This window comes from Pseudorca crassidens, chromosome 19 (assembly GCF_039906515.1).
Source record: "Pseudorca crassidens isolate mPseCra1 chromosome 19, mPseCra1.hap1, whole genome shotgun sequence".
In the NCBI taxonomy this organism is placed as follows: Eukaryota; Metazoa; Chordata; class Mammalia; order Artiodactyla; family Delphinidae; genus Pseudorca; species Pseudorca crassidens.
The window spans coordinates 24,058,564-24,070,734 of NC_090314.1; the positions used below are offsets into that span (position 1 = coordinate 24,058,564).

At 69.0% G+C, this 12,171-nt stretch overlaps 6 non-coding genes across 6 annotated transcripts; all 6 read right to left on the reverse strand.

Annotated features, from left to right (window-relative positions):
• Window positions 1–591: 591 nt before the first annotated feature.
• On the reverse strand, window positions 592–710 carry LOC137213918 (5S ribosomal RNA). The gene has a single exon (XR_010938537.1). It is a non-coding gene; the product is annotated as a 5S ribosomal RNA (ribosomal RNA).
• A 2,699-nt stretch (window positions 711–3,409) lies between these two features.
• Window positions 3,410–3,528, reverse strand: LOC137213919 (5S ribosomal RNA). The gene has a single exon (XR_010938538.1). It is a non-coding gene; the product is annotated as a 5S ribosomal RNA (ribosomal RNA).
• Window positions 3,529–4,465: 937 nt separating this feature from the next.
• Window positions 4,466–4,584, reverse strand: LOC137213920 (5S ribosomal RNA). The gene has a single exon (XR_010938539.1). It is a non-coding gene; the product is annotated as a 5S ribosomal RNA (ribosomal RNA).
• A 2,699-nt stretch (window positions 4,585–7,283) lies between these two features.
• On the reverse strand, window positions 7,284–7,402 carry LOC137213921 (5S ribosomal RNA). The gene has a single exon (XR_010938540.1). It is a non-coding gene; the product is annotated as a 5S ribosomal RNA (ribosomal RNA).
• A 937-nt stretch (window positions 7,403–8,339) lies between these two features.
• Window positions 8,340–8,458, reverse strand: LOC137213922 (5S ribosomal RNA). The gene has a single exon (XR_010938541.1). It is a non-coding gene; the product is annotated as a 5S ribosomal RNA (ribosomal RNA).
• Window positions 8,459–11,151: 2,693 nt separating this feature from the next.
• Window positions 11,152–11,270, reverse strand: LOC137213923 (5S ribosomal RNA). The gene has a single exon (XR_010938542.1). It is a non-coding gene; the product is annotated as a 5S ribosomal RNA (ribosomal RNA).
• Window positions 11,271–12,171: the final 901 nt, after the last annotated feature.

Here is a 12,171-nt window from a genome sequence, read left to right on the forward strand (position 1 = left end):
CGGCCCTCCTGACTGACAGCAGCCGGCCCGAAGCCACCGGGAGCCACCATTGAGTCGCCACGGCCCCTCAGCCCCGGCAAGGCCACCCTTGCCCCCACACCCCCCGCCGAGCTCAGGACCCCGCCCCTGGTGGCCGGCAGGCCCGGGGAAGCGGCCCCTGCCCTCGATCCCGCTCCAGCACCCAACCGCGGTGACACGCCAGAGGGGCGGGGTGGTGGTGGGGCGGGGCTTTTGTCGGAGGGAGCTGTGGAGGGACACACCGGCACACAGATGGCGGCGCCGGGGCTAGGCGCCGGTGGGGGCGGCCAGGTGCAGGTCGAGGGGCTCGCGGGCCGAAAGGACGGCCACTGGGCCCGCGGCGGAGTCTGGGTCTGGGCCAGCCACCCCGGGAGCGTCTGGGGTGCGGCTGCCTTCCAGGGCCGCCTTCTGGCCGCCTGGCCGGCCGGGCCGGCGGGGAGCGCCCCCGCCGGCGCGCGCCGTGGTGGGAGGGGCCTGAGGAGGTGGGGCCTGCAGCGGGGCCCGGCGGGGGCGGAGCCGGCGGCCCCCGCCGCGGGCGAGTAAAGGAGAAGGCGGGCGGAGCGGGAGGCAAAAAGCCTACAGCACCCGGTATTCCCAGGCGGTCTCCCATCCAAGTACTAACCAGGCCCGACCCTGCTTAGCTTCCGAGATCAGACGAGATCGGGCGCGTTCAGGGTGGTATGGCCGTAGACGGGGGCGGGGGCCGACGGCTGCCTCTTGAGGCCCAGTTTCGCTGGCGCTGGCGCCTTAACGCCAGCCTGGCGGCCGGCCCGCCCCGACAGGGCCCCCTCGCCCGCCCAGGCAGGGGGAACGGAGGTCTCGGGTATCGGGCGGCGGCGGAGGGTTTGGCGACCACCTCCCAGCCCAGGGCGGCCGTGACCCAGCAAACCCTTCGGCGCTTGGCGCCCCGCCCAAGATCCCGCACGTCGCTCACAGGGACGTGGCCCCGGAGGCTTCAGGGCCCGGGGCCCGCGGTCCCTTGGGCATCGGCCCTGCCCGCCCACGCGGCGCTAGGCGCAGCCCGGCCGCAGCCCGGGCCGGCCCTCCTGCCCGACAGCAGCCGGCCCGAAGCCACCGGGAGCCACCATTGAGTCGCCACGGCCCCTCAGCCCCGGCAAGGCCACCCTTGCCCCCACACCCCCCGCCGAGCTCAGGACCCCGCCCCTGGTGGCCGGCAGGCCCGGGGAAGCGGCCCCTGCCCTCGATCCCGCTCCCGCACCCAACCGCGGTGACACGCCAGAGGGGCGGGGTGGTGGTGGGGCGGGGCTTTTGTCGGAGGGAGCTGTGGAGGGACACACAGGCACACAGGTGGCGGCGCCGGGGCTGGGCGCCGGTGGGGGCGGCCAGGTGCAGGTCGAGGGGCTCGCGGGCCAAAAGGACAGCAACTGGGCCCATGGCGGAGTCTGGGTCTGGAGGGCTCTGAGCCTCCATCCGCTCTGGTGCCTCGGGTCTACCGGCCCGACGCCTGGTAGCGCGACACCCCACCGGCCCACAGACGTAGCCTCCCCAGCTGTGCTCACAGCGAGTCCAACCGCAGCCTGCATCCCTCCACGGGACACTTGGATTACTCCCGCGATCCCCACGAGGTGCGGCACCCGCTGGCCGAATGGGCTGAGATCCTGCCCTTGCGGCGCCCTGTGGCCACCTCCGCCTCCCTCACGGTACTGGCCGAGGCCTCGGACCAGCGGGCCCCGGCTCCCAGCTCAGCGCTGCTCCTCCGCCCCTCTCACCTCCTGCCCGACGTCCAGGCTACCGAGCACCCTCCACCCCCGCCCACCTTCATGCCACTCAGCCGGAACCCGGGAGGCAATGCCAACTACCAGGTGTATGACAGTCTGGTGCTGAAGCGGCAACCGCAGGAGGGCCAAGCGCGGGCCAACTCGCTGCTACCTTCCACCTCGGCCTCCAGGCCCTCTCTGCATGGGAGCCAGACTGGGAAAATGAACTTACCAGCAGCAAATGGGGGCAGGGGCAGGGGGCGGCAGGGCATGGAGAGAGGAATAAAGAGCTCCAGAGTCCAGGAAACATTGGTGGTCTGTGGCTTGGAAGCGCCACTCCTTCTGCCAGCCTGGGTCCCTGCGCTTGGCTTCCTGCAATAAGAAGCCAGTGTCCCCTTCTTGGCCTGAGGGTCCCTTTGGTTTAGTGGCCACAGTTCTGCCAGCAGGCCCCTCCTGGTCCTATACCATGCACTAAGTACATCTGCAGCTGCAGACTCCAAACCCCTGGTCTCTGGGCACCTCCTCTGTGTCTCAGCTGTCCCTGTCCACAGAGAGCCTCATACAAGACGTTGCTTCCAAACTGGGAGGTTCCACATCTGGGCAGGTCCAGCTCCAGGCCCAGTGAAGGGCATGAAGAAGGCTGAGGCTCTGGACTCCAGCCAGGCCTTCAGCAGGCCTCTGAGGCCAAGGTCTTCCTAGTCTCAAGAGGGGCCAAGAGACGCAATGTGTCATTTGAACAAGTGAGTCAGCGGGCGGTGAGCGAATGAGTGACCGCTCGAGGGGATGTATGCCGGCCACCGGGCCCTGTTTGACTGTCCAGGCTCAGCTTACCTGACCCTGGTTACCAGGGAATGCCACTCTGGGCCCTCCTTTTCATCCCCCTCCCTCACTGTGACCTCACCACCTGCCCCATTATGACCCAGTCTGGCTCCCAGTTAAAACTGGAGGGCAGAGGGCCCAGGCAGTCCTGGGACCAACGGCCATGGGTGAGCGAAACTACTACCGAGCCGAGCCGTTCACTGGCCCCATCCCCAGGAAATGCCAGGAGCAAGGATACTCAATTCTTCTGATCCCGGTCAGCTTCATCTTGCTCAACGTGGGGATCAACATGGTGACTATGGTCAGGGCAGGATCTGTGCAGCGCGGTTGGGGGAGCCCTGGGGTCTTGAAGGGGCTGAGGTGGGAGGGCTGCTGGGGTGTGACAGGACAAGGGTTGGATTTCAGGGCTCACCCTGCTCCCGGCCTCCCCCCTCCCCTTCTTCCCTCAACTCTGGAGGCATCTGAAGAGATTCTTGCGGGCACTTTTCAATCGTATTTTCCACAAAGGTGAGTGGGCGCCGGCGTGGGTTCAGGGGATGTGGGCCTGTCCCCTTTCTTCTATCCCTGCCTTGATTCTCAGCCCCTCAGGAACCCAGGCCCTGACCCATCTCGCCTTTCCCCACAGACAAGCAAGCCAGCTGTGTAGGCACCCATGGCATGTGCATGCGCTGCTCCGTGGATCCCAAGAACCTGCGCTCAAGAGTTTCTTCCCACTTCTGCCGTCGCCCAAGCTTCCTGCTCGGGCAGGTAAACCACCTTGACTACTGCCTGCAGCGGGGCTCGGCGGGGGCGGAGCCGGCGGCCCCCCCGCCGCGGGCGAGTAAAGGAGAAGGCGGGCGGAGCGGGAGGCAAAAAGCCTACAGCACCCGGTATTCCCAGGCGGTCTCCCATCCAAGTACTAACCAGGCCCGACCCTGCTTAGCTTCCGAGATCAGACGAGATCGGGCGCGTTCAGGGTGGTATGGCCGTAGACGGGGGCGGGGGCCGACGGCTGCCTCTTGAGGCCCAGTTTCGCTGGCGCTGGCGCCTTAACGCCAGCCTGGCGGCCGGCCCACCCCGGCAGGGCCCCCTCGCCCGCCCAGGCAGGGGGAACGGAGGTCTCGGGTATCGGGCGGCGGCGGAGGGTTTGGCGACCACCTCCCAGCCCAGGGCGGCCGTGACCCAGCAAACCCTTCGGCGCTTGGCGCCCCGCCCAAGATCCCGCACGTCGCTCACAGGGACGTGGCCCCGGAGGCTTCAGGCCCCGGGGCCCGTGGTCCCTTGGGCATCGGTCCTGCCCGCCCACGCGGAGCTAGGCGCAGCCCGGCCGCAGCCCGGGCCGGCCCTCCTGCCCGACAGCAGCCGGCCCGAAGCCACCGGGAGCCACCATTGAGTCGCCACGGCCCCTCTGCCCCGGCAAGGCCACCCTTGCCCCCACACCCCCCGCCGAGCTCAGGACCCCGCCCCTGGTGGCCGGCAGGCCCGGGGAAGCGGCCCCTGCCCTCGATCCCGCTCCCGCACCCAACCGCGGTGACACGCCAGAGGGGCGGGGTGGTGGTGGGGCGGGGCTTTTGTCGGAGGGAGCTGTGGAGGGACACACAGGCACACAGGTGGCGGCGCCGGGGCTGGGCGCCGGTGGGGGCGGCCAGGTGCAGGTCGAGGGGCTCGCGGGCCGAAAGGACGGCCACTGGGCCCGCGGCGGAGTCTGGGTCCGGGCCAGCCACCCCGGGAGCGTCTGGGGTGCGGCTGCCTTCCAGGGCCGCCTTCTGGCCGCCTGGCCGGCCGGGCCGGCGGGGAGCGCCCCCGCCGGCGCGCGCCGTGGTGGGAGGGGCCTGAGGAGGTGGGGCCTGCAGCGGGGCCCGGCGGGGGCGGAGCCGGCGGCCCCCGCCGCGGGCGAGTAAAGGAGAAGGCGGGCGGAGCGGGAGGCAAAAAGCCTACAGCACCCGGTATTCCCAGGCGGTCTCCCATCCAAGTACTAACCAGGCCCGACCCTGCTTAGCTTCCGAGATCAGACGAGATCGGGCGCGTTCAGGGTGGTATGGCCGTAGACGGGGGCGGGGGCCGACGGCTGCCTCTTGAGGCCCAGTTTCGCTGGCGCTGGCGCCTTAACGCCAGCCTGGCGGCCGGCCCGCCCCGACAGGGCCCCCTCGCCCGCCCAGGCAGGGGGAACGGAGGTCTCGGGTATCGGGCGGCGGCGGAGGGTTTGGCGACCACCTCCCAGCCCAGGGCGGCCGTGACCCAGCAAACCCTTCGGCGCTTGGCGCCCCGCCCAAGATCCCGCACGTCGCTCACAGGGACGTGGCCCCGGAGGCTTCAGGGCCCGGGGCCCGCGGTCCCTTGGGCATCGGCCCTGCCCGCCCACGCGGCGCTAGGCGCAGCCCGGCCGCAGCCCGGGCCGGCCCTCCTGCCCGACAGCAGCCGGCCCGAAGCCACCGGGAGCCACCATTGAGTCGCCACGGCCCCTCAGCCCCGGCAAGGCCACCCTTGCCCCCACACCCCCCGCCGAGCTCAGGACCCCGCCCCTGGTGGCCGGCAGGCCCGGGGAAGCGGCCCCTGCCCTCGATCCCGCTCCCGCACCCAACCGCGGTGACACGCCAGAGGGGCGGGGTGGTGGTGGGGCGGGGCTTTTGTCGGAGGGAGCTGTGGAGGGACACACAGGCACACAGGTGGCGGCGCCGGGGCTGGGCGCCGGTGGGGGCGGCCAGGTGCAGGTCGAGGGGCTCGCGGGCCAAAAGGACAGCAACTGGGCCCATGGCGGAGTCTGGGTCTGGAGGGCTCTGAGCCTCCATCCGCTCTGGTGCCTCGGGTCTACCGGCCCGACGCCTGGTAGCGCGACACCCCACCGGCCCACAGACGTAGCCTCCCCAGCTGTGCTCACAGCGAGTCCAACCGCAGCCTGCATCCCTCCACGGGACACTTGGATTACTCCCGCGATCCCCACGAGGTGCGGCACCCGCTGGCCGAATGGGCTGAGATCCTGCCCTTGCGGCGCCCTGTGGCCACCTCCGCCTCCCTCACGGTACTGGCCGAGGCCTCGGACCAGCGGGCCCCGGCTCCCAGCTCAGCGCTGCTCCTCCGCCCCTCTCACCTCCTGCCCGACGTCCAGGCTACCGAGCACCCTCCACCCCCGCCCACCTTCATGCCACTCAGCCGGAACCCGGGAGGCAATGCCAACTACCAGGTGTATGACAGTCTGGTGCTGAAGCGGCAACCGCAGGAGGGCCAAGCGCGGGCCAACTCGCTGCTACCTTCCACCTCGGCCTCCAGGCCCTCTCTGCATGGGAGCCAGACTGGGAAAATGAACTTACCAGCAGCAAATGGGGGCAGGGGCAGGGGGCGGCAGGGCATGGAGAGAGGAATAAAGAGCTCCAGAGTCCAGGAAACATTGGTGGTCTGTGGCTTGGAAGCGCCACTCCTTCTGCCAGCCTGGGTCCCTGCGCTTGGCTTCCTGCAATAAGAAGCCAGTGTCCCCTTCTTGGCCTGAGGGTCCCTTTGGTTTAGTGGCCACAGTTCTGCCAGCAGGCCCCTCCTGGTCCTATACCATGCACTAAGTACATCTGCAGCTGCAGACTCCAAACCCCTGGTCTCTGGGCACCTCCTCTGTGTCTCAGCTGTCCCTGTCCACAGAGAGCCTCATACAAGACGTTGCTTCCAAACTGGGAGGTTCCACATCTGGGCAGGTCCAGCTCCAGGCCCAGTGAAGGGCATGAAGAAGGCTGAGGCTCTGGACTCCAGCCAGGCCTTCAGCAGGCCTCTGAGGCCAAGGTCTTCCTAGTCTCAAGAGGGGCCAAGAGACGCAATGTGTCATTTGAACAAGTGAGTCAGCGGGCGGTGAGCGAATGAGTGACCGCTCGAGGGGATGTATGCCGGCCACCGGGCCCTGTTTGACTGTCCAGGCTCAGCTTACCTGACCCTGGTTACCAGGGAATGCCACTCTGGGCCCTCCTTTTCATCCCCCTCCCTCACTGTGACCTCACCACCTGCCCCATTATGACCCAGTCTGGCTCCCAGTTAAAACTGGAGGGCAGAGGGCCCAGGCAGTCCTGGGACCAACGGCCATGGGTGAGCGAAACTACTACCGAGCCGAGCCGTTCACTGGCCCCATCCCCAGGAAATGCCAGGAGCAAGGATACTCAATTCTTCTGATCCCGGTCAGCTTCATCTTGCTCAACGTGGGGATCAACATGGTGACTATGGTCAGGGCAGGATCTGTGCAGCGCGGTTGGGGGAGCCCTGGGGTCTTGAAGGGGCTGAGGTGGGAGGGCTGCTGGGGTGTGACAGGACAAGGGTTGGATTTCAGGGCTCACCCTGCTCCCGGCCTCCCCCCTCCCCTTCTTCCCTCAACTCTGGAGGCATCTGAAGAGATTCTTGCGGGCACTTTTCAATCGTATTTTCCACAAAGGTGAGTGGGCGCCGGCGTGGGTTCAGGAGATGTGGGCCTGTCCCCTTTCTTCTATCCCTGCCTTGATTCTCAGCCCCTCAGGAACCCAGGCCCTGACCCATCTCGCCTTTCCCCACAGACAAGCAAGCCAGCTGTGTAGGCACCCATCGCATGTGCATGCGCTGCTCCGTGGATCCCAAGAACCTGCGCTCAAGAGTTTCTTCCCACTTCTGCCATCGCCCAAGCTTCCTGCTCGGGCAGGTAAACCACCTTGACTACTGCCTGCAGCGGGGCTCGGCGGGGGCGGAGCCGGCGGCCCCCGCGCCGCGGGCGAGTAAAGGAGAAGGCGGGCGGAGCGGGAGGCAAAAAGCCTACAGCACCCGGTATTCCCAGGCGGTCTCCCATCCAAGTACTAACCAGGCCCGACCCTGCTTAGCTTCCGAGATCAGACGAGATCGGGCGCGTTCAGGGTGGTATGGCCGTAGACGGGGGCGGGGGCCGACGGCTGCCTCTTGAGGCCCAGTTTCGCTGGCGCTGGCGCCTTAACGCCAGCCTGGCGGCCGGCCCGCCCCGGCAGGGCCCCCTCGCCCGCCCAGGCAGGGGGAACGGAGGTCTCGGGTATCGGGCGGCGGCGGAGGGTTTGGCGACCACCTCCCAGCCCAGGGCGGCCGTGACCCAGCAAACCCTTCGGCGCTTGGCGCCCCGCCCAAGATCCCGCACGTCGCTCACAGGGACGTGGCCCCGGAGGCTTCAGGGCCCGGGGCCCGCGGTCCCTTGGGCACCGGTCCTGCCCGCCCACGCGGCGCTAGGCGCAGCCCGGCCGCAGCCCGAGCCGGCCCTCCTGCCCGACAGCAGCCGGCCCGAAGCCACCGGGAGCCACCATTGAGTCGCCACGGCCCCTCTGCCCCGGCAAGGCCACCCTTGCCCCCACACCCCCCGCCGAGCTCAGGACCCCGCCCCTGGTGGCCGGCAGGCCCGGGGAAGCGGCCCCTGCCCTCGATCCCGCTCCCGCACCCAACCGCGGTGACACGCCAGAGGGGCGGGGTGGTGGTGGGGCGGGGCTTTTGTCGGAGGGAGCTGTGGAGGGACACACAGGCACACAGGTGGCGGCGCCGGGGCTGGGCGCCGGTGGGGGCGGCCAGGTGCAGGTCGAGGGGCTCGCGGGCCGAAAGGACGGCCACTGGGCCCGCGGCGGAGTCTGGGTCCGGGCCAGCCACCCCGGGAGCGTCTGGGGTGCGGCTGCCTTCCAGGGCCGCCTTCTGGCCGCCTGGCCGGCCGGGCCGGCGGGGAGCGCCCCCGCCGGCGCGCGCCGTGGTGGGAGGGGCCTGAGGAGGTGGGGCCTGCAGCGGGGCCCGGCGGGGGCGGAGCCGGCGGCCCCCGCCGCGGGCGAGTAAAGGAGAAGGCGGGCGGAGCGGGAGGCAAAAAGCCTACAGCACCCGGTATTCCCAGGCGGTCTCCCATCCAAGTACTAACCAGGCCCGACCCTGCTTAGCTTCCGAGATCAGACGAGATCGGGCGCGTTCAGGGTGGTATGGCCGTAGACGGGGGCGGGGGCCGACGGCTGCCTCTTGAGGCCCAGTTTCGCTGGCGCTGGCGCCTTAACGCCAGCCTGGCAGCCGGCCCGCCCCGACAGGGCCCCCTCGCCCGCCCAGGCAGGGGGAACGGAGGTCTCGGGTATCGGGCGGCGGCGGAGGGTTTGGCGACCACCTCCCAGCCCAGGGCGGCCGTGACCCAGCAAACCCTTCGGCGCTTGGCGCCCCGCCCAAGATCCCGCACGTCGCTCACAGGGACGTGGCCCCGGAGGCTTCAGGGCCCGGGGCCCGCGGTCCCTTGGGCATCGGCCCTGCCCGCCCACGCGGCGCTAGGCGCAGCCCGGCCGCAGCCCGGGCCGGCCCTCCTGCCCGACAGCAGCCGGCCCGAAGCCACCGGGAGCCACCATTGAGTCGCCACGGCCCCTCAGCCCCGGCAAGGCCACCCTTGCCCCCACACCCCCCGCCGAGCTCAGGACCCCGCCCCTGGTGGCCGGCAGGCCCGGGGAAGCGGCCCCTGCCCTCGATCCCGCTCCCGCACCCGGCCCCGGTGACACGCCACAGGGGCGGGGTGTGGGGGGGCTTTTGTCGGAGGGAGCTGTGGAGGGACACACCGGCACACAGGTGGCGGCGCCGGGGCTGGGCGCCGGTGGGGGCGGCCAGGTGCAGGTCGAGGGGCTCGCGGGCCGAAATGACGGCAACTGGGCCCATGGCGGAGTCTGGGTCTGGAGGGCTCTGAGCCTCCATCCGCTCTGGTGCCTCGGGTCTACCGGCCCGAAGCCTGGTAGCGCGACACCCCACCGGCCCACAGACGTAGCCTCCCCAGCTGTGCTCACAGCGAGTCCAACCGCAGCCTGCATCCCTCCACGGGACACTTGGATTACTCCCGCGATCCCCACGAGGTGCGGCACCCGCTGACCGAATGGGCTGAGATCCTGCCCTTGCGGCGCCCTGTGGCCACCTCCGCCTCCCTCACGGTACTGGCCGAGGCCTCGGACCAGCGGGCCCCGGCTCCCAGCTCAGCGCTGCTCCTCCGCCCCTCTCACCTCCTGCCCGACGTCCAGGCTACCGAGCACCCTCCACCCCCGCCCACCTTCATGCCACTCAGCCGGAACCCGGGAGGCAATGCCAACTACCAGGTGTATGACAGTCTGGTGCTGAAGCGGCAACCGCAGGAGGGCCAAGCGCGGGCCAACTCGCTGCTACCTTCCACCTCGGCCTCCAGGCCCTCTCTGCACGGGAGCCAGACTGGGAAAATGAACTTACCAGCAGCAAATGGGGGCAGGGGCAGGGGGCGGCAGGGCATGGAGAGAGGAATAAAGAGCGCCAGAGTCCAGGAAACATTGGTGGTCTGTGGCTTGGAAGCGCCACTCCTTCTGCCAGCCTGGGTCCCTGCGCTTGGCTTCCTGCAATAAGAAGCCAGTGTCCCCTTCTTGGCCTGAGGGTCCCTTTGGTTTAGTGGCCACAGTTCTGCCAGCAGGCCCCTCCTGGTCCTATACCATGCACTAAGTACATCTGCAGCTGCAGACTCCAAACCCCTGGTCTCTGGGCACCTCCTCTGTGTCTCAGCTGTCCCTGTCCACAGAGAGCCTCATACAAGACGTTGCTTCCAAACTGGGAGATTCCACATCTGGGCAGGTCCAGCTCCAGGCCCAGTTAAGGGCATGAAGAAGGCTGAGGCTCTGGACTCCAGCCAGGCCTTCAGCAGGCCTCTGAGGCCGAGGTCTTCCTAGTCTCAAGAGGGGCCAAGAGACGCAATGTGTCATTTGAACAAGTGAGTCAGCGGGCGGTGAGCGAATGAATGACCGCTCGAGGGGATGTATGCCGGCCACCAGGCCCTGTTTGACTGTCCAGGCTCAGCTTACCTGACCCTGGTTACCAGGGAATGCCACTCTGGGCCCTCCTTTTCATCCCCCTCCCTCACTGTGACCTCACCACCTGCCCCATTATGACCCAGTCTGGCTCCCAGTTAAAACTGGAGGGCAGAGGGCCCAGGCAGTCCTGGGACCAACGGCCATGGGTGAGCGAAACTACTACCGAGCCGAGCCGTTCACTGGCCCCATCCCCAGGAAATGCCAGGAGCAAGGATACTCAATTCTTCTGATCCCGGTCAGCTTCATCTTGCTCAACGTGGGGATCAACATGGTGACTATGGTCAGGGCAGGATCTGTGCAGCGCGGTTGGGGGAGCCCTGGGGTCTTGAAGGGGCTGAGGTGGGAGGGCTGCTGGGGTGTGACAGGACAAGGGTTGGATTTCAGGGCTCACCCTGCTCCCGGCCTCCCCCCTCCCCTTCTTCCCTCAACTCTGGAGGCATCTGAAGAGATTCTTGCGGGCACTTTTCAATCGTATTTTCCACAAAGGTGAGTGGGCGCCGGCGTGGGTTCAGGAGATGTGGGCCTGTCCCCTTTCTTCTATCCCTGCCTTGATTCTCAGCCCCTCAGGAACCCAGGCCCTGACCCATCTCGCCTTTCCCCACAGACAAGCAAGCCAGCTGTGTAGGCACCCATCGCATGTGCATGCGCTGCTCCGTGGATCCCAAGAACCTGCGCTCAAGAGTTTCTTCCCACTTCTGCCATCGCCCAAGCTTCCTGCTCGGGCAGGTAAACCACCTTGACTACTGCCTGCAGCGGGGCTCGGCGGGGGCGGAGCCGGCGGCCCCCGCGCCGCGGGCGAGTAAAGGAGAAGGCGGGCGGAGCGGGAGGCAAAAAGCCTACAGCACCCGGTATTCCCAGGCGGTCTCCCATCCAAGTACTAACCAGGCCCGACCCTGCTTAGCTTCCGAGATCAGACGAGATCGGGCGCGTTCAGGGTGGTATGGCCGTAGACGGGGGCGGGGGCCGACGGCTGCCTCTTGAGGCCCAGTTTCGCTGGCGCTGGCGCCTTAACGCCAGCCTGGCGGCCGGCCCGCCCCGGCAGGGCCCCCTCGCCCGCCCAGGCAGGGGGAACGGAGGTCTCGGGTATCGGGCGGCGGCGGAGGGTTTGGCGACCACCTCCCAGCCCAGGGTGGCCGTGACCCAGCAAACCCTTCGGCGCTTGGCGCCCCGCCCAAGATCCCGCACGTCGCTCACAGGGACGTGGCCCCGGAGGCTTCAGGCCCCGGGGCCCGTGGTCCCTTGGGCATCGGTCCTGCCCGCCCACGCGGAGCTAGGCGCAGCCCGGCCGCAGCCCGGGCCGGCCCTCCTGCCTGACAGCAGCCGGCCCGAAGCCACCGGGAGCCACCATTGAGTCGCCACGGCCCCTCAGCCCCGGCAAGGCCACCCTTGCCCCCACACCCCCCGCCGAGCTCAGGACCCCGCCCCTGGTGGCCGGCAGGCCCGGGGAAGCGGCCCCTGCCCTCGATCCCGCTCCCGCACCCGGCCCCGGTGACACGCCACAGGGGCGGGGTGTGGGGGGGCTTTTGTCGGAGGGAGCTGTGGAGGGACACACCGGCACACAGGTGGCGGCGCCGGGGCTGGGCGCCGGTGGGGGCGGCCAGGTGCAGGTCGAGGGGCTCGCGGGCCGAAATGACGGCAACTGGGCCCATGGCGGAGTCTGGGTCTGGAGGGCTCTGAGCCTCCATCCGCTCTGGTGCCTCGGGTCTACCGGCCCGAAGCCTGGTAGCGCGACACCCCACCGGCCCACAGACGTAGCCTCCCCAGCTGTGCTCACAGCGAGTCCAACCGCAGCCTGCATCCCTCCACGGGACACTTGGATTACTCCCGCGATCCCCACGAGGTGCGGCACCCGC